The sequence below is a fragment of the Hevea brasiliensis genome, chromosome 11 (genome assembly GCF_030052815.1).
Source record: "Hevea brasiliensis isolate MT/VB/25A 57/8 chromosome 11, ASM3005281v1, whole genome shotgun sequence".
Lineage (NCBI taxonomy): Eukaryota > Viridiplantae > Streptophyta > Magnoliopsida > Malpighiales > Euphorbiaceae > Hevea > Hevea brasiliensis.
Window position 1 is genome coordinate 48194240 of NC_079503.1, and position 25486 is coordinate 48219725.

Here is a 25486-nt window from a genome sequence, read left to right on the forward strand (position 1 = left end):
GGGCCTCATTTTCGGTCTCAAGGCAGAGTAAAAATTCAAAATTTTGTATTCTGAAGCGGACTGGCCCAATCGAACCAGACCAGATCGGACCAGCCAAATCGAATTTCTTCTTCTTCTTTTCCCCGTGCGTCCCGACCCTCCTTCCTCTCTCTCCTGTTTTCTCTCTCCTCCCTCCTCCCCAATTCGTGCCACTGCCACCCAACCCTCCCCACCTTGCCGGCGTGCCGCCCTAGCCTTCCTCCATCGCCGGCTATCGCCTAAGACTCTGAGAAAATGCACACAAAGCAATGCGACGTACTGTGCACCATTTCGGCTTCCCGATCAAAATCTGGCCAATCCGGCTACCGATTGGGCCGGGTCTTGTGTCAAACACCATCTACACCTCGAAAGCTTTCCATAGACGCCGAGAACACCAAAATCCATCGAGCAGTTTGCTCAATTTTTATCTGGGAAGTTTGAGCCCATTTCAAATTTTGGGCTAGATTTCTCGCAAACTGTGAACCCCACGAGAAAACTGAGAGTACTAGAGCGCTCCACTCGTCGAGAGCTTCGCGGTAATATAAATTTTGAAATTTTTCGACATCGTTTTTTATGGGTCCTATGAAACTTTGTAGTATTTTTTTGAGCATTAAATGAGCTTAGAAAATTCCATAAAAATTATATACTAACCCCCATATTGTGGGCTTCGTGTAGGTACCTTCAATTTGCGGAAATTTGACGGTTGCCTAGGTCTGTGAATTTTTGACCAGACAGACCAGCTATCAAAAAAGTCTTGGAATTGGATTGAGATTTTTGCTACCCCACCATTGTCAGACATCCCGAGTGCCTCCTCGAAGTCGGAATCGGCATAGGCAAACCCGAACCTTGCTTTTTCATAATTTTCTAGTGCTTGAATTGGATTAAAATTTCATAAAATATTCGTGGTAGCTCAAAAAATTATGATTCTTTTTGCAATAGCTTGGTAATATTGCTAAGGACCGCGGGGCAAAGTTTTAAAATTTTTAGAGCTTATTTGGGTAGTTTTTGCAAAAAGGGTCAATTATAAGGATTAAACTATAATTTTACATATTGTGATTGATGACTGTTTGAATGGGCCTAGAAGGGGCTGTGTGATGTGATTGAGTTGTGGATATATGGTTTGTGGATATAGAAGTATGTTTAAAGACTTTTTGCAAGTTGGGTAGGTCCTAGGTATAGGGGTGACTCTACTAGATTTTCGGCATGACTTATAACGTATTTGGTCTTTTCTTAGTATGTATTGAGTCAATTGTATTAAATAATTGTAATAAAATTGTCAGGTGAGTCGGGAGAGCCTTCCTCCTCTGCCCAGCCGCCACAGTGACTTTGGTTGAGTCTATGAGTAAAATATTAGTTTTAATTGTAATTTTCATATTATTATATGTTTAAGCATGCTCATGCATCACTTATAAATATGTATCTATGTAGTTAAACACTACGCACATTTTATGTTGCATACATAATTATTAAAGTGCCATGGATGTTATTGTGGTAATTTGGACCTGTGTGTGTGAGTTAGCGTGCATGTGGTGTGGTGTTGGCTATGGACAGGACCGGTAGACACGGCTTGAGATCTTCGTTGGGACTCGGTCCTTCGGGGTAGACACGGCTTGAGTTCTTCGCTGGGACCCCGATTTGGTTTATTAAGTGGAAGTCTGAGCTTGAGTTCTTCGCTGGCACAGTTTGGATTAAGAGAGCTGTATAGGGGATCAGCTCCCATATATATATTGTTTTACATTATCGAGTGTGTGAGTGCTCCAAATTACCTTTTTGCTGTTATGATGTGAAAATATTAATGATGTTACATTTCACTCTATAGGGTGCATTAGCTTTAGATAGCTGTAGAGATTATGGTTAAAATTGATATTTTACTCTTTGAGTCGAACGCTCACTCCTGTTCATTATTTTTCAGGCTACAGGAGGATTATTGTTGTGGTTAACCTGCTTTTCTCCTTCGCAGGTTATTTATTAATGTTTGTGTAATTCTGCTAACTTCTTTAATTTCGCATGTGTTAGAAATATTTATTTGATTTGGGTCTGTAATATAATTACCATGATGGGCCTGTAAACTTATTATATGCATGTATGTTGAACTGGATGAGGGAGCTCCTATTTATTTTTATGACATATGAGTATGTGGAGGGTGAGCTGAGATCCCCAATTGATTATATATTGTGTTTACAGGTCAGGTGAGTCAAAAACTCCTCATTGAAAGGTCTATTTTATGGCCGGACTTTATTCGGTTGAATTCTTGAAATTGGGCCCAAATGGGCCTTAGAGTTGGGTTGAGGAATAGTTAGGCTTACTACAGGCCTCGGGGGCTTAGGCTGGCCCAGGTCCTAGTGCCTGTCTGGCCCATAGGTTGGGTCATGACACTTATGACATAGGCTTAGTGAATAGATTAGTTGGATTTTCAGCTGATGCTATTTTCTGCATGGCTACATCAGCTTGCCCAACTATCTCTCTGATAATATGGTAGTGCCTTTTTATGTGTTTTGATTTTTGGTGAGACTTGGGTTCCTTATATCCAAACAGCCTCTTTTGCAGCATCTGATGCAGCAATGTACTCAGCCTCTATAGTGGAATTAGTAGTCGTACTCTATTTGGAACTCTTCCAACTAACTGCACTTCCATTACAAATGAACAAAAACCCAGAGGTAGACTTTCTATCATTGATATCTGATTGGAAATCAGAATCAGTATAACCATCCAATTTGTAACACTCTTACTGTAGCAATTCCGCACATTCTACTGTTCCGGTGACCGATGTTGGTCCGGATAGCTAAAACATCTAGAAAAATATTTATTCTAGAGTGAGGAGTCATAAATAACTCAAATAATGGTAAGAAAAATTTAGGAAAAATTTTAGAAATAAAATACAACCAAGTTAAATGAGCTGGTGCCCTAGCGATGGGTAACCCAGTGAGAAGTTACGGTCCTCGCAGCTAGGAGCCCTAAACCTAGGAGAAAAGTCATGAAATAATTTTTGAGACTCCAGAGAAGAGTCATTGAGTTTTCCATGGCATTAGAATGCCAAGAAAATGCTTAGAAAAATTTTTAGATCGGTACATATGATTTTGGCTCAATAAGCCAAACGGAGGACATTTTGATCATTTCGTCTTCAGAGATGATTTTTAGCCAACTTGTCCAGTTAAATAAATAATTTATATGATGTAAAATATGAATAAATATTGCTAAAAATTTAATTGAAAATGAGTAGAAAAGAAAAGAAAAGAAAATGGAAGAAAATTTGAATTTTGACATCATGCTTATGCAATTAAAATATTTCCACCCAACTAAATTTTGACACACCATCATATATTATTTAAAAATGAATAAAAGAAGATAAAAATTGAAAAATCAAATAGCTATCTTCAACCTTGGCTGCCGATTTCATAGACAGAGAGAGAGAGAGAAGAAAAACCTCCATGAAAGCTTCATTGTGAGCTTGATTCCACCCACAAAACCACCTCAAAATCTCATCCTCCCTTCACAAACAATTGTCCCTACCACTAGAGTAATACTTGGGCAGCAAAAAGAAGTGAAAACAAAGGAGTTTATCTAGCTTGGGTAGGCACACAACAAGGTTAGTGTCAATTAAACCCTTTAAATTATGTGTATGCATCATTGGGAGTATGAATTGAGTGTAAATTTGAGAAAAATTAAACAAATCTTGCATGATCGTGCCCTTTCAATTTTTGGCAGCCTTAGGGTATATTAGGATTTTAATGATTAAATTGAATTATAGTTGTAGATGGATGCCAATGAACATGAATTTGACAAATTAAACTCTTGATTGTATGTGTTTGAAGAATTGAAATTGTTAGAGTTAGGGTTTGGGCACAAATTGAGATTTTGCTCATGTATTGGTGAAAGGAAGTTCTAATGGTCAATTAGTGACCATTTGGCTATGTGTGATTAGGAAGTGAAGTGATTTGTGCCAGGGGAATTGAAGTTAGGTATGCTGCCTAGTGTGACCTGCAGGACTGGGTGTGAGTCCAGTAGATTTGGGCATCTATAACTGGGGTTGTGTATGTTTTAATTAGTGCAAGGCTAATTGGACATGAAATTAGATACATAATGGCACAACTTTGATGAAGGAACCCTGCACAGAAAATCACAATAGACTGACCTAAAAATTAACCAAATCACGGTAACACACAATCTGCCTGGGCAAAATGACTAAATGAACAGTGTTCATTTATTTGGTCATAACTCAGTGTAGAAAGGTCCAATTGACCTGAAAGTTATATCAATGAAAAGCTTAGATAATTTAGAACAACTTTCATGCAGAACACAAACTCCAATTCTGAACTTAACCAAATGAAATTGCTAACCAAATTTGAGCTACCAAATCTGGTAGAACCAGAATTGCCCAAAAATTCTAGGTAAAAGTCCATCTGACCAATTATGGTAAAATGGCCATAACTTGAGCTAGAAAACTCCAAATGGAGTGATTCAATAAGGAAATTAAAGATGACACATAAAGGAACAACTTTCATGAAGAGAATTTTATCAAATTTCTACTGCACAAATAACCAATGGAACAGTAAACTTAGTGCTTGAAATTTGAAAATTTTAAAATAACCAACACTAAGCTTTATAATGGTATTGGCAATCAATGCCAACAATTTTAGAATGCAAAATGTGGTATGTTGGGGATAATATAACCAATATACCTATTATCTATGAAAAAGTCAACATTTTAGTTGACTAATGGAATAAATAGTAACAATTAAATTTCAATTTCAAAAAAAAATTTGCATAATTAAAAGTGTTAAATGCCCTAGTAGGCCTAGTGTGATTGGTTTGGATAGGTTGTCATGCCAATAGGGTTTTGATAGCAGTACTGTGTATGGCTTCATGCCAAAGGTCCCTTATGCAAATCCCATATCGGCAAAGCATGAAAATTGTCACACCCTACCCCTCTGTAAGGCATAACATGATCCCGTAGTATACCTAATGAATTACCAACTCCGTCTACTGATAATCCATTAAATACACTACAAGGGATTTTAAAAACTTTTCTTACTTCTTTTACAGTGGTGAGCACTATTTACAGGTGTGAAAGACTTTGGTGAACTGAAGTGAAACAACTAACTCATTTGATTTATTTGGAATATCTGTAAAAATTTTGGCAAGATGCCATTTGTATTTTAGACAAAACAGTTCTTCAGAAAACCTGTAAAAAGCACTTCAATATATTTTCAAATCTCAACTCCAACATTTTTATCAACACAACACATTTCTCAAGTCAAATCCACAGTGATTTTCAAAGACTAAGATACAAAGATATAACACAATTTTTACAAGCCAAATAACTCATAATTATTTTACAACTTTATCAGACAACTTAAATTTACAATCGCCAAAACCAAGAACAAAATATACATACAGTGAATATACATTACAAGACAAAATGCCACATGTGGTATACTCACTATACCCAAAAATCTCTCATTGGCGATACTAGCAAATTTCTAGCCTCACGCCTGTCTGCTCTCTACCGCGATAAAGAATAAAGCTATCACGAGACAATGTCTCAGCAGTACAACATTTACCAAATACAAATTTTATATCACATTTCATAAATCATATCAATAGTGGATACTTAAAACCATAGTTAAATTCAAGACTATAAATGTCATCAAGTATTTTAACTCCCTTTGTTAATATCACAATAATTTTCCATAAGTCAGATCATGGTTGAATTCAATAGATGTATATGTCAATAAGAGTTTAAATCAATTTCACAATCTCACAATACATAATAACACAATTCGATCAAATAATCAAGAATACAAAGGTTGCCAATCTATAACACAATTTAGGCCATGACACAATTTTTTCCATATATGCCGTGTTGTACACCACGACAAGACATGCTCACCCCAATAATCGAAATCAATGAGGAGGAAGCTAGCTATATAATGAGAACTCATCCATACTCACCTCGGTGGGAAGTCAAAGAGGGAGGAACATAATCATACTCACCCTGCACTAATAAGTCAAAGAGGGAGGAATAATCACACTCACCCCATTAATGGAGGAGGAACATATTATCAGTGTCATGCCAATTGTGAGTCAAAACAATTCCAAACATTTTATTCAAATGATCCGTAAGAATCCAATAAATTTCCAAAGTTATAATTTCATTCACAAAATGGCAACACAATACGTAATTCACTTCAATTTCCACAAAAACATTTACAGTGCTTTTCAATCAATAAGTATCCATCAAATACCATTCAAACAATTTTTCACAGTTTCAAACCATTCACAATGTTTTTCAATCAATAAGTGTCCACCAAACACATTTCCACAATTTAAAACAATGATATGCAAATAGTCAATATTTATTTCCATTGAAAATAATTCAAAAGAAACAGTTGTTGTGCACAAACCTCTCGATGATCGCCCCCGATCCGACTCGATGTTTCCTTCCCTTTTCCTGAGTCTTTGGTAACTGAGAAACACAATTTGAAGTGTTTCAGTACTAATTTAAACTGTCTCTATCGATGGTGTTTGGTAAATAATGCACTGAACTCAATTATTCACTTAATCACCTAATATACCGACCCTCGTTGCGTTTTAGGTAAATTAGGTTTTAGTGTCATTAATATGTCACACTCGATAGGGTTTTAGGTTTGGTACGTTTTACCAAAGTCATTTCCTTGTTTAGTGCATTTTAATGCAACTTGCTGGATTTCAGGATACTGGTTTGACCTAACCGGACGATCTAGTTCCCTCGGTTTTCGAGTCTCGGTCGAAACTACAAACTTGTAGATCTAGGTCTTATTGCACGCGGTGAAAAATTTCAGGTCAATCCGAGTTAAGTAGACCAAGTTATGGTCATTACACTATTGCTGGTCAAGTGGTACCATTTTAGGTCAATTTTAGGTCAAATTGGTCAATTCTGGTTCGGCCAGTTTTTGGACCCGAACTTGTGCAAGTTGTTTGACTTGCTTATGGTCATTTCTGGGTTTTGGTGTCTTCATAAGACTTGTAGGTATGGGTCTTAACTATTCATGGTTAAAATTTCAGGTCAATTGGACCTGGTTTGAGTGAGTTATGGCCTAAATACTCACTGCTGCCCAATTGGTCATTTTTCAGGTCCTAATTGCACCTAATCCGAATTGGTCAAATTTTTAGGTCACCTTGCAAGCAGAATTTTGGCATGGTTTCTCAATGAAAGTTGGCACATTTTGTGCCTAGTTTCACCCCAAATTGGTCTCATACCAATTGAGGTTACACATTCAAGGTTATAGGCTAAAATATTCACTGCCCTCAATATGCATTTCACACCCCAACTTCAAACACATACTCACCTTGCAAGGTTTACTTCCATACCCTACCAAACTGTTTTGGCACATTACCAAAAACATTTTCTACATTACATTAGCATTATTTTGGGCAGATTCCAATCACCCTCAACACACCAAATATCATTCACAATTACAATTTCTAAATACCATTACAACCACACCTAAACATTACAAACTTTACATACACTTTACAATATTCATTCACATACATATCATCAATCCTTCTAGGTCAATATTCTGCCCACTCTTCCTTCAATATACACCATTTCTCAAGTGTCCACAAGCTGCCACAAAACATTCATCAACATCACATTGCCGTACCATATGCCAATTCCCATCAAAGTGCATAATTCACCATATAAACATGCAATAACTCACTAAGTTACTAAATCACCATTATTAACATTCTTTCCCATCAATTATATGCACAAATACCTCATCATAAACGTGACCCATGGCTGTCCAAAATGAAAATAACAATAACCTTTCAAACTTAAAATTTTCCTTCACCAAACTAATACCCATAACATGCACAAAAACTTTAACAAAGGATTTCTCAAAAATGCAAACTTACCTTTATTTGTAACTTGCTAAACCTTCACCAAACTTCTCAAATTGGGTGTCAATATCTTCCTTGTGATGTGTAGACAAAGTTTAATGAAGGAACTCAAGTGTTTGGAGTTGAAATGGAAGGAGGGATCAAGCTTGCATGAAAATGTCCATGGAGTTTTCTCTCCCTTCATTCACGGCTTGGATGGTAAATGAAGAAGATGAAGTGGCTGCTGGACATAGTGGACTTACATCAGCCCCATAATGTGTTTATTTTATTCTCTTAGTGGTCCACTTAATCTAATTAATTCATATTATAAGTTACTTTCACTTAATCCCACATTAAACCCTTAATTCTCACTATTTACTTTAGGTACCACCAATTTAATTTTTCATTTCATTTTCTAAGTGTAATATTATTTATTTTTAATGGAAATTTAGGTCAAAAGACACTTCGGGATGTCAAATGACCATAATGCCCTGCCCTGTCGGGTGGCATTCCTGATTTTTCAGATACTGGGTTTTGTCTGTTTTTCGATTTCTCACTTTTCTTTGTACTAATTATTTAATTTTTCTTTGATATTTCTAATGATATTTATTCTTCAACAAGGGTCTATTTATGTCCCAAAAATGTTTTCCAGGGTTCCATGTCGCAGTGGCAGCCAACGGTCCACGCCGTGACTTCCCAAAGGCGTCACCCATCTAGAGGTTTCCTACTGCTTAACTTGATCACATTTCTTTGCAATCATTTTTCCTTTGTTTTTCTTGTACTTTCTTTTCTTTTATTTCATTATTTTATGTCTCCTCACTCTCATTGAAGTGTGGTTCTAGGCATCCTACCTGTCCGGACAACACTGGTCACTGGAGCAGCAGAACGCACTACCGAACTTAGGGGTGTTACAAAGATGGTTTTGGGTTCAAAAAGTAATGATATATAAAATGGGATAAGTTATGGTGTTCCGGTACACAGTGTGACATGTCTTGCTCAGCTACACTGTAGATGGGTGAGGGGTGTTACATTTAGTTGGTATCAGAGCTGCTTTTGTGTCCTCTTGGGCGATGGTGGGGCAAACCTAAGCGAGGATGCTGAGTCCCAAAAGGGGCGGAGAAAGGTTCCTTAGGCAAATCCCACATCGGCAAAGCACAGAGATGGTGTTGGGTTCAAAAAGTAACGATATATAAAATGGGATAAGTTATGGTGTTCCGGTACATAGTGCGACATGCCTTGCTCGGCTACACTGTAGACGGGTGAGGGGTGTTACACAATTGCAAGTCACCACCTCCATAAATCAAGAATAAATGCTTAGTTCTTCTCAAGTACTTAAGGATATTCTTCACAGCTATCTATTGTTTCAAACCTGGATTGGATTGAAACCTGCTAGTCAAACTAATAACATATGCGATATCCAGCCTAGTACACATCATTGCATACATCAAACTTCCAATAGCCAAAGCATATGGAATCCTGGCCATTTTATCTTTTTCTTCAAGTGTCTCTGGAGACATCTCTTTAGAAAGGTGGATACCATGTCTCACTGGTAACAATCCTCTCTTGGAATCAAGCATGTTAAATCTCTTTAGCACCTTTTCCATGTATAGACTTTAGGATAAACCAATTATTCTTTTTGCTCTATCTCTATAGATGTGAATTCCAAGAATATAGGTTGCCTTCCTTAAGTCTTTCATGGAGAATGAATTTGACAACCATACCTTGACAGTTGTCAACATACCTATGTCATTACCTATCAACAGAATATCATCCACATATAAGACAAGGAAAGTGATAGCACTATCACTAAACTTCTTGTATACACATGGTTCATCTACATTTTTGATAAAACCAGATGACTTAATGGCTTCATCAAAATGAATGTTCCAACTCTTCAAAGCTTGTTTCAACCCATAAATGGATCGCTTTAGCTTGCATACCTTGGAACCATCTTGGGATTCAAAACCCCTAGGTTGTTCCATGAAAATGTTTTCATCAATGTATCCATTGAGAAATGTTGTTTTGATATCCATCTGCCAAATCTCATAATCATAGTATGCAACTATTGCTAATAGAATCCTAATTGATTTAAGCATGGCAACAGGCGAGAAAGTCTCCTCATAGTCGATTCCTTGCCTTTGGCGAAACCCTTTCACTACTAGCCTTGCTTTATAGGTCTCTACCTTTCCATCAGAAGCAATTTTCTTCTTGAAACCCCATTTATTCCCTATAGGTATAATACCTTCAGGTGGGTCAACAAGGTCCCAAACTTGATTCTTATGCATGGAATCAATTTTGGATTTCATAGCTTCAATCCATTTTGAAGAATTTATATCTGATATAGCTTCTTCATAGGTAAGAGGATCATCTCCATGATTTACTTCTTCATGAGTAAACAACTCTTGTTCATCTTCATGAAGAAAACCATATCTCACTGGTGGGTGAGATATCCTGGTTGATCTGCGAGGAATTACTATAGATGTTTCATCAATAGGTGTAGGTTGACTAGATGGATCTATATCCATTTGATCTGTTGGTTGGTCAGAATTCTCCAATTCTAACTCTATTTTCCTTCCTTTGCCACCTTTTTGTGTCACACCTTACTCCCCCGTAAGATGTAACATGATCCCGTAGTACACCTAATGAATTACCGTACTTCACCTACCGATAACCCATTAGATATACTACAAGGGATTTTAAAACAATTTTCGTGAAATTTAAATCATCGATTAAAATCTCGTGTTATAAAATTTTTTTCAAGATTTCGGTAAAGTGCCGGTTGTGTTTTGAGAAAACAGTTCTTCAAAACTTGCAAAGAAACACACTCCAAATATGTTTTCTCAAATACAACTCCAATAACTTCATTTCATCTCATAATTCAAATCTCAATAATCAAATCAATTCATTTTCAAACCAATCTCATCATAAAAGAAACATTTCATTGATTACAAGACTCAACATTTATATTACAATAATTTACATTTAATTACATACCAAAATATTTTACAAGAGTTTTTTTATACAACTACTCAAATAATTTACATATATATTATTACATGCATACATCAAAACCTGTGTACATGGGTAAACCTGGAGCTGATCTGAATGTCTTTTCAAAGAAGCTTACTCAATTGCTCTATGCTCTTTTCACCTGCGACAGCATACAAAGCTATCGCTGAGTGGTGAACTCAGTGGTGCACAACTATAATTTAAAACATAGTACAATATATCTTAACAAAAATTACAGCAAATAATTTGGAAATCTGGATATTCATCAAATTCCAAAACTCAAAATATTCATTGCCAATAATATGAATCATTTGTATAAAATGACTTTGATCACGAAGTTCAATTTATCAAATCATAACTAACCATTTAAGGTAATTCCAACAAAATCAATTATACATAAATCATAATTGAAATCACAATTCTTTAATATTCAAAACCATTCTGTATCTCAAAAACCATTCTGTATCTCAAAAACCATTTTGTATCTCACTAGCTATGCAAGACTAATCCGCAAGGGCCATCTTTGGGGTGATTTTAACTCCCTATAGTCGGGGAGGTCGAATCATCACGCACAGTACACACCATAATAATGAATCTTCCGTAAGGACCATAACATAAAAAGCTTAGATCTAACCTCTAATAAGAGGAGAATCTAAGCCTGTGCACGTACCATGGTATTCAAAACACAACTAACTCCATTGTCTTCTCAACAAATGAGAGAGACGGATAATAACCTAGTCAAGCATCTATAGTGAGATATAAAACAATATCACAATCCTTTTAGTGAGCATAAATCACAGTACAATTCGATTCAAAGTCAATTCCAATATCCAATAATTTTTATGCTCATCACAATTCAAATCATAAATTTGCATTTTTTCCATGCAAATTGCCCATCACAATTCAAAACATGTTCTATCACAATTTTCCAAAACATAATTTATTCAATTCACAACAATGCTTAATACTTGTGGAAATACCATTTCACAAAGCTAAATTCATACATACTATAACAATTTCAATAATCATTGAATTAAATCCAATACTTGTTAAGCATAATACATAAAAAAAAATGTCATTTAATCATATGAAATATTTAGAACAAAATCAGTTAAAAACTAGTTGTGCACAAACCTTTGATAACTATCTCTCGGCTCTGACTCAGTGTTTCCTTCCCCTTCCCTGAGTATTTGCTAACTGAAACACATAATTTGAAGTGTTTCAGTACTCATTTAAACTGTCTCTAGCCATAATGCTTAATAATTAATTTATTGAATTTTATTATTTCCTTAGTCAAACTAAGATATTGACCCTTGATGCAGTCTAGGTGAATTAGGTTTTAATGTTACCAATGTGTCATATTTAATAGCCTTTTAGTGTTGGTACATGTTACCCAAATCATTTTCATGTATATTCCATTTTATTGCAATTTGTTGGATTCCAGTATACTAATTTAACCTAGTCGGATGACCTAGTTCCCTCGGTTTTTGGGTTTCGGTCAAAACTAAAAACTTGTAGGTCTATGTCTTATTGCACGCAGGGCAAAATTTTAGGTTATTCTGAGTTGTGTAGACCAACTTATGGTCGATCTACCAATGCTGGTCAGAATGCATCAAAATGGTCACTTTAGGTCATTTTTAGGTCACTTTTGGTTTGGCCAGTTTTTAGACCTGAACTTGTGCAAGCTATTTGACTTGCTTATGGTCATTTCTGGGTGTTGGTGTCCTCATAAGAGTTGTAGATATATGTCTCAACTATTCATGGTAAAAATTTTAGGTCAATTGGACCTGTTTTGAGTGAGTTATGGCAAAAAAACTAACTGCTGCCCAAATGGTCAATTTTCAGGTTTTCAAAGCTCTAATCCGGATTTGGTCATTTTTCAAGTTACCTTCCAAGCAGAATTTTGGTAAGCTTCCTTCCTGAAAGTTGGCACTTTTTGTGCCTAGTTTCACCTCCAATTGGTCTCATACCAATTGGAGTCACACACTTAAGGTTCTAAGCCAAAACACACACTGCCCTGCTACACACTCTTCATCACATACCAAAGGACACATTCAACACTTACCAAGTTACACATCCATGCCAATTCTGGTTTGTACCATAACATAAACACATTTTACTTCACATTGTTGGTCATCTTGGAAGCTTGTAACCACACTCAATATGCACATTATAGTACAGAATTTCCCAAGTCCAAATTACAAACAATTTAATCACATAACATAGCTCATTTACATGTCCAAACTCAAGCCTTTATACACATATACATGCTGCCATAACAAGCACCATAATTCAACAATATAATTCCACAAACCAAACCATGAAATAACATATTTTGATCTACACTTCAAGTTGCCGATTGTACATCTCTCCAATTAGCTTCCAAGCTTCCAAAATCAAGTGTACTTTCACATATACATTTAGTATACATTATCCAATTTATTCCTACACACATAAACACTTACATCAACACTTTAATCTACCATTTACCTACAATGATAAACTGCTCTCATTGAAGTTCCATGGCTGCCAAAAATATAATTCTCCCTTAACTCATTAAACTTCAAAAATCCTTTAACAATTTAACTACCCATAACATCCCTTCAAGGTTTAATGAAACAAGCATCAAAACACATACTTACTACTTTTTAAATTCTTCAAAACCTCACCAAAACTTGATTTTCTTGCTGCCTATCTACTGCCCAAGTTGTGTAGAACAACTATAGTGAAGGAATATGTAAGAAAATTGGCTTGGAGATGAAGGGATGAAGCTTGGCCATGGACGGCCATGGAGGAATTTCTTTGGGAGCATTTCGGCTGATTTTTGGGAGGTTGAAGAAGGTGAGTTTCTACTGTCCACATGGTGATTAAATGTCCACTTTATGGAGTTAGTGGACCACTAAGTGAAGATGTAATATTTGTTTATTCTAAAGTTTCCATATTCCCACATTTAACTCCTATCTTTTGCTATTTAAATTAGGTACCACCAATTTAATTTTTCATGACATTTTCCAAGTGTAATATCATTTATTTTTAATGAAAATTTAGGTCAAAAGACAACTCGGGTGGTCAAATGACCACAATGCCCCTGTTTGGGTTGCATTCCCGATTTTTCGGTAACACCGAGTTTTATCGTTTTCTCGATTTCATGTTTTTCTTTGTACTAATTAATTAATTTTTCTTTGATATTTCTAATGATATTTATAATTTAATAGGTCTTTAATTATGTCTTAAAAATATTTCCAGGGTTCCCCGCGGTCCAAGGCTATTCAATAGTCCACGCCGCAACTTCCCGGTGCGGCCACCTATCGCTAGGATTCTTGGCTCGTTTAACTTGGTTACATTTCATTGCTATTATTTTTCCTTTGTTTTCCTTGTATTTTCTTTTCTTGTATTTCGTTATTTTACGTCTCCTCACTCATATCTAAGTGTAGTTCTAGGCATCCAAGCTGTCCGGACAGCACTGGTCACAGGAACAGTAGAACGCACTACCGAACATAGGGGTGTTACATTTTGAATAAACTGTTGTTTAAGAAATATGGCATATTTGCTTACCACAACCTTTTGTGATGTAGGCAAATAAAAATAATATCCAAAACTCTATTTTGGATATCCAAAAAATCGACCTTTTTCTGATATGATTTCCAATTTATCAGTGTTCAGCTTTTTGATATAAGCTGGACAACCCCAAATCTTAACATGCTTAAGACTTGGTTTTCTTCCATGCCATATCTCATAAGGTGTGGAAAATACTGATTGTCACACCCTACTCCCCCGTAAGATGTAACATGATCCCGTAGTACACCTAATAAATTACCGTACTTCGCTTACCGATAACCGATTAGATATACTACAAGGGATTTTAAAATAATTTTCGTGAAATTTAAATTATCGATTAAAATCTGGTGTTATAAAAATTTTTCAAAATTTTGGCAGAGTGCCGGCTGTATTTTGAGAAAACAGTTCTTTAAAACTTGCAAAGAAACACACTTCCAATATGATTTCTCAAATACAACTCCAATAAACTTCATTTCATCTCATAATTCAATCTCAATAATCAAATCATTTCATTTTCAAACCAACCTCATGATAAAAGAAACATTTCATTGATTACAAGACTTAAAAATTAATATTATAAAACTATACAAGTAAATGAAATCTCAAATTTACATTACAATAATTTACATTTAATTACATACCAAAATATTTTACAAGAGTTTTTATACAACTGCTCAAATAATTTACATACATATTATTACATACATACATCAAAACCTGTGTACATGGGTCTACTTGGAGCTGACTTGAATGTCTCTTCAAAGAAGCTTACTCAATTGCTCTATGCTCTTTTCACCTGCGACAGCATACAAAGCTATCGCTGAGTGATAAACTAGGTGGTGCACAACTATAATTTAAAACATAGTATAATATACCGTAATAAAAATTATAGCAATAATTTGGAAATCTTGATACTCATCAAATTCCAAAACTCAAATTATTCATTGACAATAGTATAAATCATTTGTATAAAATGACTTTGATTACGAATTTCAATTTATCAAATCACAACCAAACATTTAAGGTAATTCCAACAAAATCAATTATACATAAATCATAATTGAAATCACAATTCTTTACTATTCAAAAATCATTCTTTATCTCAAAAATCATTCTTTATCTCAAAAGCCATTTTTTATCTCAGAAGCCATGCTTTATCTCAAAAACCATTCTTTATCTCAAAAGCCATGCTTTATCTCAAAAGCCAATCTTTATCTCAAAAGCCATTCTTTATCTCAAAAGCCAATCTTTATCTCAAAAACCATTCTTTATCTCAAAAACCATTCTTTATCTCACAACCTATACAAGACTAATCCGAAAGGGCCATCTTCGGGGTAATTCTAACTCCCTATGATCGAGGAGGTCGAATCAGATTCTAACTCCCTATGGTCGGGGAGGTCGAATCATTGTGCACAGTACATGTGACACCCCTTACTCGTCTACAGTATATCCGAGTACCGGAACACTCTATTTTATCTTAATCATTTTTATTCTTCCTTAATTAATTTTTATCATAGTTTGAATATAACTTGCGAAATATAATTCATTTAAGTCATTTATTGAAATTATAATTTATTTGAGGTTCCGAAAATTTTATAGAAAATCCGGCAGAGTACCGGCTAAAAATGGAGAAAACAGTTCTTCGGAACCTGTGAAAAACACTTGCAATAATCATTTCCAATCAATCCCAAACTCCATTTCATCAACAAAATCTCAATATGTTTTTCAACAACATTTCCATTTCTCAATCATTCATCTCATATGATAATCATGTAAAAGTCATAAATAAATATTCACTTTTTCATTCACAAACACAATTTCCACTATATACATTAATACCAAAATACATTACATAAGTTTTAATTACATATGAGAAAATAAAAGTTAGTTACAAAATACCAAAATGAAACCTAGTGTCCTACCAATGCACTGAAGATGGTGAGGTGACACGGACACTATGTAGAGCTGCAGGAGGTCTCACCCAGTCTGTGGTCTATTGGGCTCTCGGTCAGTATCTCCAGAACCTACGCGTGGCAAAAGCAACACGCTAAGCAATAATGCTTAGTGGTGCCAATAATAAAATAAAAAGAAATAACATAAAATAAATATGCAGTGAATGTAATGATATCTCATTGCAAATAAATTTTCGTTGAGTATTTGTAGATTTACTTATTTTGTTCTTGTTATATTCATTATTTCATTAAATTTATCCACTTTCATTTTTTGTTGCCCAAGTAACCTATACTGGATGACTGGACTGGATAAACGAGTAAACTGGCACTGGGTATCAAATGCCTCGGGCCTTCACACCATCGGTCACATATGTATCTCCCGGTGTGCAACAGAACAGCTAATAAGCTGTAATAACATCAGGCACAAGGCAAAATCTCAACACAATGTCAGAATGGCTAAAAGCAATGAAATCACAGAATGGCATAATGCCATGTGCAGTACTACTAACTGAACCCGATTGGCATGCCAAACTATCCAAACCAATCTTCTTAGGTATACTAGGGCATTTGACACTTTTAAGTTTTACAATTTTTGAATTTCAAGTTTTGGTGTTACTATTCCCTTCATTAGTCAACAAAAATGTTGACTTTTGCATGGACAATAGGTACATTGGTTTTAACACTCCCAACATACCACATTTTGCATTCAAAATTTGTTGGTATTGGTTACCAATACCATATCTAAGCTTAAAGTTAATTGAGCAAAAATTTCAGTTTTCATACCTTATCTTTACTATTCTATTAGTTACTGTTGCAGTGGGAATTTGGAAAAATGATAATCATGAAAGTTGTTTCTTATTTTGTCTAGTTGAATTTCCTTTTTTGAATCACTCCATTTGGAGTTTTTTTAACTCAAGTTATGGTCCAAAAACCACAACTGGCCGGATTGGAATTTTTCTGGACTGACCATATCTATAGTGTAGTGAACAGTGAATGCAACTCCCTTGTTGGATAGGTTCTGGTCATAATTTCGGGTGGGTTCCTTCAAAAACGTTGTTGGTCTATATCTTAGCTTGTTGCTGGTAAAATTTCAGGTCAATTTGGCCATTCTACACTGAGTTATGGCCAAATGAACAATCATTGTTTATTTGGTCATTCTGCAGAGACAGATTGCAGGACACCCGAATTGGGGCAAGCTTCTGGTCCACTTGGTTTGGTTTTATGGGCATGGTTTCTTCACCAAAGCTGTGTCATTATGTGTCTAGTTTCATGTCCAATTGGCCAAACACCAATTGAACCTACACAGCCCAAGTTATGGTTGTCCAACCAGGCTGGACTCACATCCAAACCTGCAGGTCACACAAGGCAGCCCACCCAAACTCAAATCCCAAGCTACAACTCACTTCATTTCCTCCTCCCACATATTCAAATGGTCACTAATTAACCATTACAAGGTTAATAAACCATCACATGAGAAAACCCTAGAATTGTTCAAGTGTCCAATTTTTCTTGTTCCATATATACATTTCACTTGCACTTAAATGTTTAAACACTCATCTCATGTCAAGGCAGCTCACATACCATTTTGTTTCAAGGAAATTCATGAAACCCTTAACATCCCTAAGCTACAGAAATTGTATAGATAAATACACATAAATTATATTATGTTTTTATGACAATTTCCACTTGACTCATGCCCTTAAACATGAATTAAGCAAGAAAATGAGGAGATTGGACACTAACCTTGTGAGCAGAATTTTTCCACTCAAAATTCCTTCACTTTATTTGTCTTTCTTGGCAGCCAAACACTTGCTCAAGATGTTGAGACAAATTTTATAGAAGTGGACTCAGGGTTTTAAGTGAGATTTGGGTGGGTTATAAAGCTTTGGTAAGCTTTCTATGGTGGAATGGGTATGGAGTTTGAGAGCTACGGGTGAGTTTTGTGAAGGTGATGGCTGCTGGATTTTTATGAGCTTTTGCTATATTCTTATCCATATTTTATTAGTTAATTTAAGTGTTGATTAAATATGATTGGTGGGTAAGTATTTAATGACATCATATGATGTCATAATTGGTATTTTCTTCCATTTTTTTTCTTCTCTTCTCTACTCATTTTCAATTTAATTTTTAGCAATATTTATTCATATTTTATGTTATAATAATTATTTACTTAACTGGACAAGTCGGCCAAAAATCATCTCTGAAGACGAAATGCCCAAAATGCCCTCCGTTTGGCTTAACTGGCCAAAATTGTCTGTACCAATTGAAAAATTTTTCTAAATATTTTCTTGGCATTCTAATGGCATAGGAACCTCAATAACCCTTCTCTGGAGTCCCAAAAATTATTTTATGAATTTTTTCCCCAGGTCTAGGGCTCCTAGTTGCGAGAACCGCAACTTCCTACTAGGTTACCCATCGCTTGGGCACCGGCTCATTTAACTTGGTTGTATTTTATTTCTAAAATTTTTTCTAAATTTTTCTTATTAATATTTGAGTTAATTATAGTTCCTCACTTTAGTTTAAATATTTTTCCAGACGTTCTAGTTGTCCGGACTGACACTGGTCACCGGAACAGTAGAATGTACGGAGTTGCTACAGGGAGGGTGTTACAACTCTTCCCCTCTAATTTAAATTTCGTCTTCAAAATTTACCTGATGCAAACAGTTGAGGGAACTGTTGCCTCATCGTCTCTTCACTTTCCCAAGTTTCTTCCTCGGTGTTGTGGTGTCCCCAAAGCACCTTCACCAGTGGAATTTGCTTATTCCTCAACTCTTTCACTTCCCAAGCCAGGATCCGTATGGGTTCTTCTTCATATGTCAAATCCGGTTGTACTTCAATTTCTTCCATGGAGATGACATGTGAAGGATCTGAGCGATATCTTCTTAGCATAGATACGTGGAACACATTGTGGATCTTGTCCAGCTCTGGTGGTAAAGCTATCCCATAGGCCACTGGACCCACACATTCAATGATTTCATATGGGCCAATGAACCTAGGGCTTAACTTACCTTTTCTTCCAAACCTCAGTACCTTCTTCCACGGTGACACCTTGAGGAACACTTTGTCGCCAACCGTGTATTCTATTTCTTTTCTCTTCAAGTCGGCATAGGATTTACATGCATGCGAGGCAACCTTCAGATTGGCTTTGATTAGTTTTACCTTCTCTTCAGTCTGTTTCACCAAGTCTGGGCCTACCAGTTTGTCTTCGCCCAATTCAGTCCAGCACACTGGAGTTCTACATTTTCTCCCATACAGTACTTTATACGGGGCCATTTGGATACTAGCTTGGTAGCTATTGTTGTATGCAAATTCTGCCAGTGGGAGATATCTATTCCAACTTCCCTCGAACTCAATGACACAACTCCTCAGCATATCCTCAAGGACCTGACATATATTTCATGTTATTATTATCATTTTAGTTTAATATTTTTATTAATTGAATTGGTTCAATTGTTTACCTGGATTACTCTTTCTGATTGCCCATCCGTCTGAGGATGGAAAGCTGTGCTGAAGTGGAGTTGTGTACCCAAGGACTCATGCAACTTCTTCCAAAATCTCGATGTAAACCTTGGGTCTCGATCAGATATGATGGAAAGTGGAATTCCATGCAATCTAACTATCTCACTGATATATAATTTTGCTAACATCTCTAGTGAGTAGTCGGTCCTAACTGGCAGAAAGTGTGCTGACTTCGTCAATCTATCTACTATCACCCATACTGCATCATGTTTCTTCTGGGTGAGAGGTAGACCACTTACAAAATCTATGGTGACCCGATCCCATTTCCATTCAGGTATGCGTATAGGCTGTAGCAAACCTGATGGAACTTGATGTTCTGCCTTGACTTGCTGACATGTCAAGCATTTAGTCACATAGTCAGCTATGTCCTTCTTCATACCAGGCCACCAATACTAAAGTTTCAGATCATGATACATTTTTGTACTTCCTGGGTGCATAGCATAAACACTGGCATGTGCCTCTTTCAGAATATTGGCTTTTAATTTCCCATTATCTGGTACACACAGTCTTCCTTTGTAGTACAGACACCCATCTGCTTTCACCTCATAGTCAGTTGCTTTCCCTTCTAGGATTTTTCTCATAATAGCCTTTAGCTTCTCATCTACCTTTTGCCCATCTAAAATCTGCTGTAACAGGTTTGGCCTTACTTGCAACTCAGCCAAAATAGCTCCATTTCGAACCAAAGATAGACGGGCATTCAATGATCTCAAAGCTATGATGGATTTTCTGCTTAAAGCATCAGCAACTACATTTGCCTTCCCAGGATGGTAGTCAATCACACAATCATAGTCCTTCAGGAACTCAATCCATCGCCTCTGTCTAAGGTTGAGCTCCTTCTGGGTTGGCAAGTATTTCAGGCTTTTGTGGTCTGTGTAAATGTAGCACTTTTCACCATACAAGTAGTGCCTCCATATCTTCAGTGCGAAGATAATTGCTGCAAGCTCTAGATCATGGGTAAGATAATTATGTTCACGTGGCCTTAGCTGCCTGGAAGCATAAGCGACCACCTTCCCCTCTTGCATCAATACACACCCTAACCTATTATGAGAGACATCACTGTAGACCACAAAGTCCTTTCCTGACACTAGCTGTGTTAACACTGGTGCCTCTGTCAATATAGCCTTCAACTTCTCAAAACTGGTCTGACACTTGTCATTCCAATCAAATCTGACATTCTTGTGTAACAACTTGGTCATTGGAGCAGCTATTAAGGAAAATCCCTTTACAAATCTTCTGTAATACCCAGCTAGCCCCAAGAAACTTCTGACCTCAGTTGTATTTCTGGGAGGCTTCCATTCCATAACTGCTTCTATTTTCTTGGGATCCACCCTAATCCCATCAGCTGACACTATGTGTCCAAGGAATGCAATCTCATTCAACTAGAAGTCACACTTGGACAACTTAGCATACAGCTTCTTTTCTCTCAGGGTTTGCAGAACAATCCTCAAATGTTCATCATGTTCTTCCCTGGTCTTGGAATACACCAGAATATCATCAATAAATACCACTACGAACCGATCTAAGTATGGATGGAAGATACGGTTAATAAGGTCCATGAATGCTGTGGGTGCATTTGTTAGGCCAAAGGGCATCACCAGAAACTCATAATGCCCATACCGAGTCCTGAATGCAGTCTTTGGCACATCTACATCCCTCACCCTCAACTGATGATACCCTGATCTGAGATCAATCGTAGAAAATACTCCTGCTCCCTTCAACTGATCAAACAAATCATTAATTCTAGGCAACGAATATTTATTCTTCATAGTTACTTTATTCAACTCCCGGTAATCGATGCATAACCTCAAAGTCCCATCCTTCTTTTTCACAAAGAGCACGGGAGCTCCCCATGGTGACACACTGGGGGGTATGAACCCCTTATCCAGCAACTCTTGTAACTGGATTTTTAGTTCCTTCAATTCTATGGGTGCCATCCTATAAGAATAGAGATTGGTCCTGTACCCGGCAGTACCTCAATAGCAAATTCAACTTCTCTTTCTGGTGGCAAACCAGGCAATTCTTCAGGGAACACATCTGGGAAGTCTTTTGCTGTGGGTATGTCACACAGATTTGGCTTAGCCTGCCTAGTATCCACCACATGTGCTAGGTAGGCTTCACAACCTTTTCTCATCAGTTTTCTTACAACTGTGGCTGAGATAACATTGGACAAGAAATCTATCCTTTCACCCACAACAATGATTTCATTTCCCTCAGAAGTTTTCAGAGAAATTCTCTTCAATTTGCAATCAACTATTGCCTGATAATGTGACAACCAGTCCATTCCCAAAATCACGTCAAACTCATGGAAAGGCAACTCAATCAAGTCTGCCAAGAATTCATACCCCTGAATCCTTAACGGGCAACCCTTGTAGACTTTGTTCACCACTACACTGTGGCCTAATGGATTAGTGACCAGAATGTCTTGGTCACTCTCCTCTACTAGTATCCCCCTTTCTATGGGTAGGTTGATGCAGATGTATGAATGAGTGGATCCTGGGTCCACCAATGCATGCACAGATGTATTGTAGAGGGAGAACGTACCCCTGATGACGTCCGGGGCATCTTGCTCCTCCTGAGCTCTCATGGCATAGGCTCTGGCAGGTGGTCTGCCCTCAGGCCTCTCTGCTGGCTCAGATGCAAGCCTCTGTGATGGTCCCACTGCCTTAGATTTGCTAGATTTCCTTCCCCTTTGTGGTGCAGGAGCAGGTCTGTCTGTTTGTGTTGGAGCAGCTGTAGTAGTTCTACATGGAAAGTTCCTCAACTGATGCTCTGTCGACCCACACCTTAAGCAGGCACCAGTCACTCTCCAACACTCCCCCTTATGCCATTTCAAACAATGTGGACATGCAGAAGATGCTGGGGCTGGTCCCCTGAACCCCATCCCTAGAGAGCTGCCCACTGATGGTGTGGACTGACCTCTCCTAGGGGTAAATTGTGGCCTGGGCCCCTAAGACTGACCCTGACCTTGTGATTGACCTGAACTCTGTGCAGGTGGACCCTTGAACTTCTTCCCAGATCCAGGAGATGAACTAGACTGACCCGTGCCCCTCTTCTGCTGTCTCTCTCTTCTGGTCTGCTCATTTATTCTAACCTTTTCAACTTTTATTGCAGCTTCCACTAACTTGGTGAAGTCGGTGATTCCCAAGGCAGTAATAATGATCTTTATGTTGTCATTTAATCCCTCTTCAAATCTCTTACACCTTTCGGCCTCATTAGGGACTATCTCCCTTCCGTAGCGGCTCAATCTGACAAATTCCTTTTCATACTCAGCCATTGTCAACTGTCTCTGCCTCAGGTTAATGAATTCCCTTCTTCTCTCTTCTAGGTATACACTACCCACATATTTCTTCTTGAATTCGGAGAGGAAGAAGTCCCAAGTTATTACTTCTGGCTGTACTTCACTGGACGCCGTATCCCACCATTCATATGCATCATCTTGCAATAGAGATATAGTAGCTTCTAGATTTTGTTCAGGAGTGCAGTGGAGTTGTTTTAAAACTCTGCCTGTTCTGTTCAACCAATTTTCGGCTGCAATAGAATCATCTTCTCTCTTGCCAAAGAAGTCCACTGCTCCAAATTTTCTTAGTCTTTTCAGGTGTGATTTCTGCTGTGGAGGTGGTGGTGCTGGCATTACCCCAGCCATTTGTTTGAAGAATTTGGCCATTTTCTAGAACATGGCCTGTGGAGGCTGAGCAGGCTCTGCTTGAGCTGGCGGAGTAGGTTCTCCCTCACCCCCAGTCTCAGCTACTACAGGTGGAGCATGACTCTCCACTTCTTCCTCAACTGCTCTCTGTGATGTAAGGTCCATATCCAATTCAAAATAACAAAGACAAACAGATCTGCATTAATGTCACCTCAACTCTTACAAATGCGATGCATGGCATGGACTCAATCTAGGACCAGAAACGCCTAAACCGTGCTCTGATACCACTAAATGTGATACCCCTTACCCGTCTACAGTATATCTGAGTAAGATATGTCACACGGTGTACCGGAACACTCTATTTTATCTTAATCATTTTTATTTTTCCTTAATTAATTTTTATCATAGTTTGAATATAACTTGCGAAATATAATTCATTTAAGTCATTTATTGAAATTATAATTTATTTGAGGTTCTGAAAATTTTATAGAAAATCCCAGTGTATCTGGCTAAAAATGGAAAAGCATTCTTGAACCTATGAAAAACACTTCCAATAATCATTTCCAATCAATCCCAAACTCCATTTCATTAACAAAATCTCAATATGTTTTTCAACAACATTTCGATTTCTCAATCATTCATCTCATATGATAATCATGTAAAAGTCATAAATAAATATTCACTTTTTCATTCACAAACACAATTTCCACTATATACATTAATACCAAAATACATTACATAAGTTTCAATTACATATGAGAAAATAAAAGTTAGTTACAAAATACCAAAATGAAACCGAGTGTCCTACCAATGCACTGAAGATGGTGAGGTGACACGGACACTATGCAGAGCTGTAGGAGGTCTCACCCAGTCTATGGTCTACTGGGCTCTCGATCAGTATCTCCAGAACCTACGCGTGGCAAAAGCAACGCGCTAAGCAATAATGCTTAGTGGTGCCAATAATAGAATAAAAAGAAATAACATAAAATAAATATGCTGTGAATGTATTGATATCGCATTGCAAATAAATTTTCGTTGAGTATTTGTATATTTACTTATTTTGTACTTGTTATATTCATTATTTTATTAAATTTATCTACTTTCATTTTTGGTTGCCCAAGTAACCTATACTGGACGATTGGACTGGATAAACGGGTAAACTGGCACTGGGTATCAAGTACCTCGGGCCGTCACACCATCGGTCACATATGTATCTCCCGGTGTGCAACAGAACAGCTAATAAGCTGTAATAACATCAAGCACAAGGCCAAATCTCAACACAATGTCAGAATGGCTAAAAGCCATGAAATCACAGAATGGCATAATGCCATGTGCAGTACTGCTAACTGAACCCTATTGGCATGCCAAACTATCTAAACCAATCTTGTTAGGTATACTAGGGCATTTGACACTTTTAAGTTTTACAATTTTTGAATTTCAAGTTTTGGTGTTACTATTCCCTTCATTAGTCAACAAAAATGTTGACTTTTGCATGAACAATAGGTACATTGGTTTTAACACTCCCAACATACCACATTTTGCATTCAAAATTTGTTGGTATTGGTTACCAATACCATTTCTAAGCTTAAAGTTAATTGAGCAAAATTTTCAGTTTTCATACCTTATATTTACTATTCTATTAGTTACCGTTGCAGTGGGAATTTGGAAAAATGATAAACATGAAAGTTGTTCCTTATTTTGTCTAGTTGAATTTCGTTTTTTGAATCACTCCATTTGGAGTTTTGCATCTCAAGTTATGGTCCAAAAACCACAACTGGCCGGATTGGAATTTTTCTGGACTGACCATATCTATAGTGCAGTGAATAGTGACTGCAACTCCCTTGTTGGATAGGTTCTTGTCATAATTTAGGGTGGGTTCCTTCATGAAAGTTGTTGGTCTATATCTTAGCTTGTTTCTGGTAAA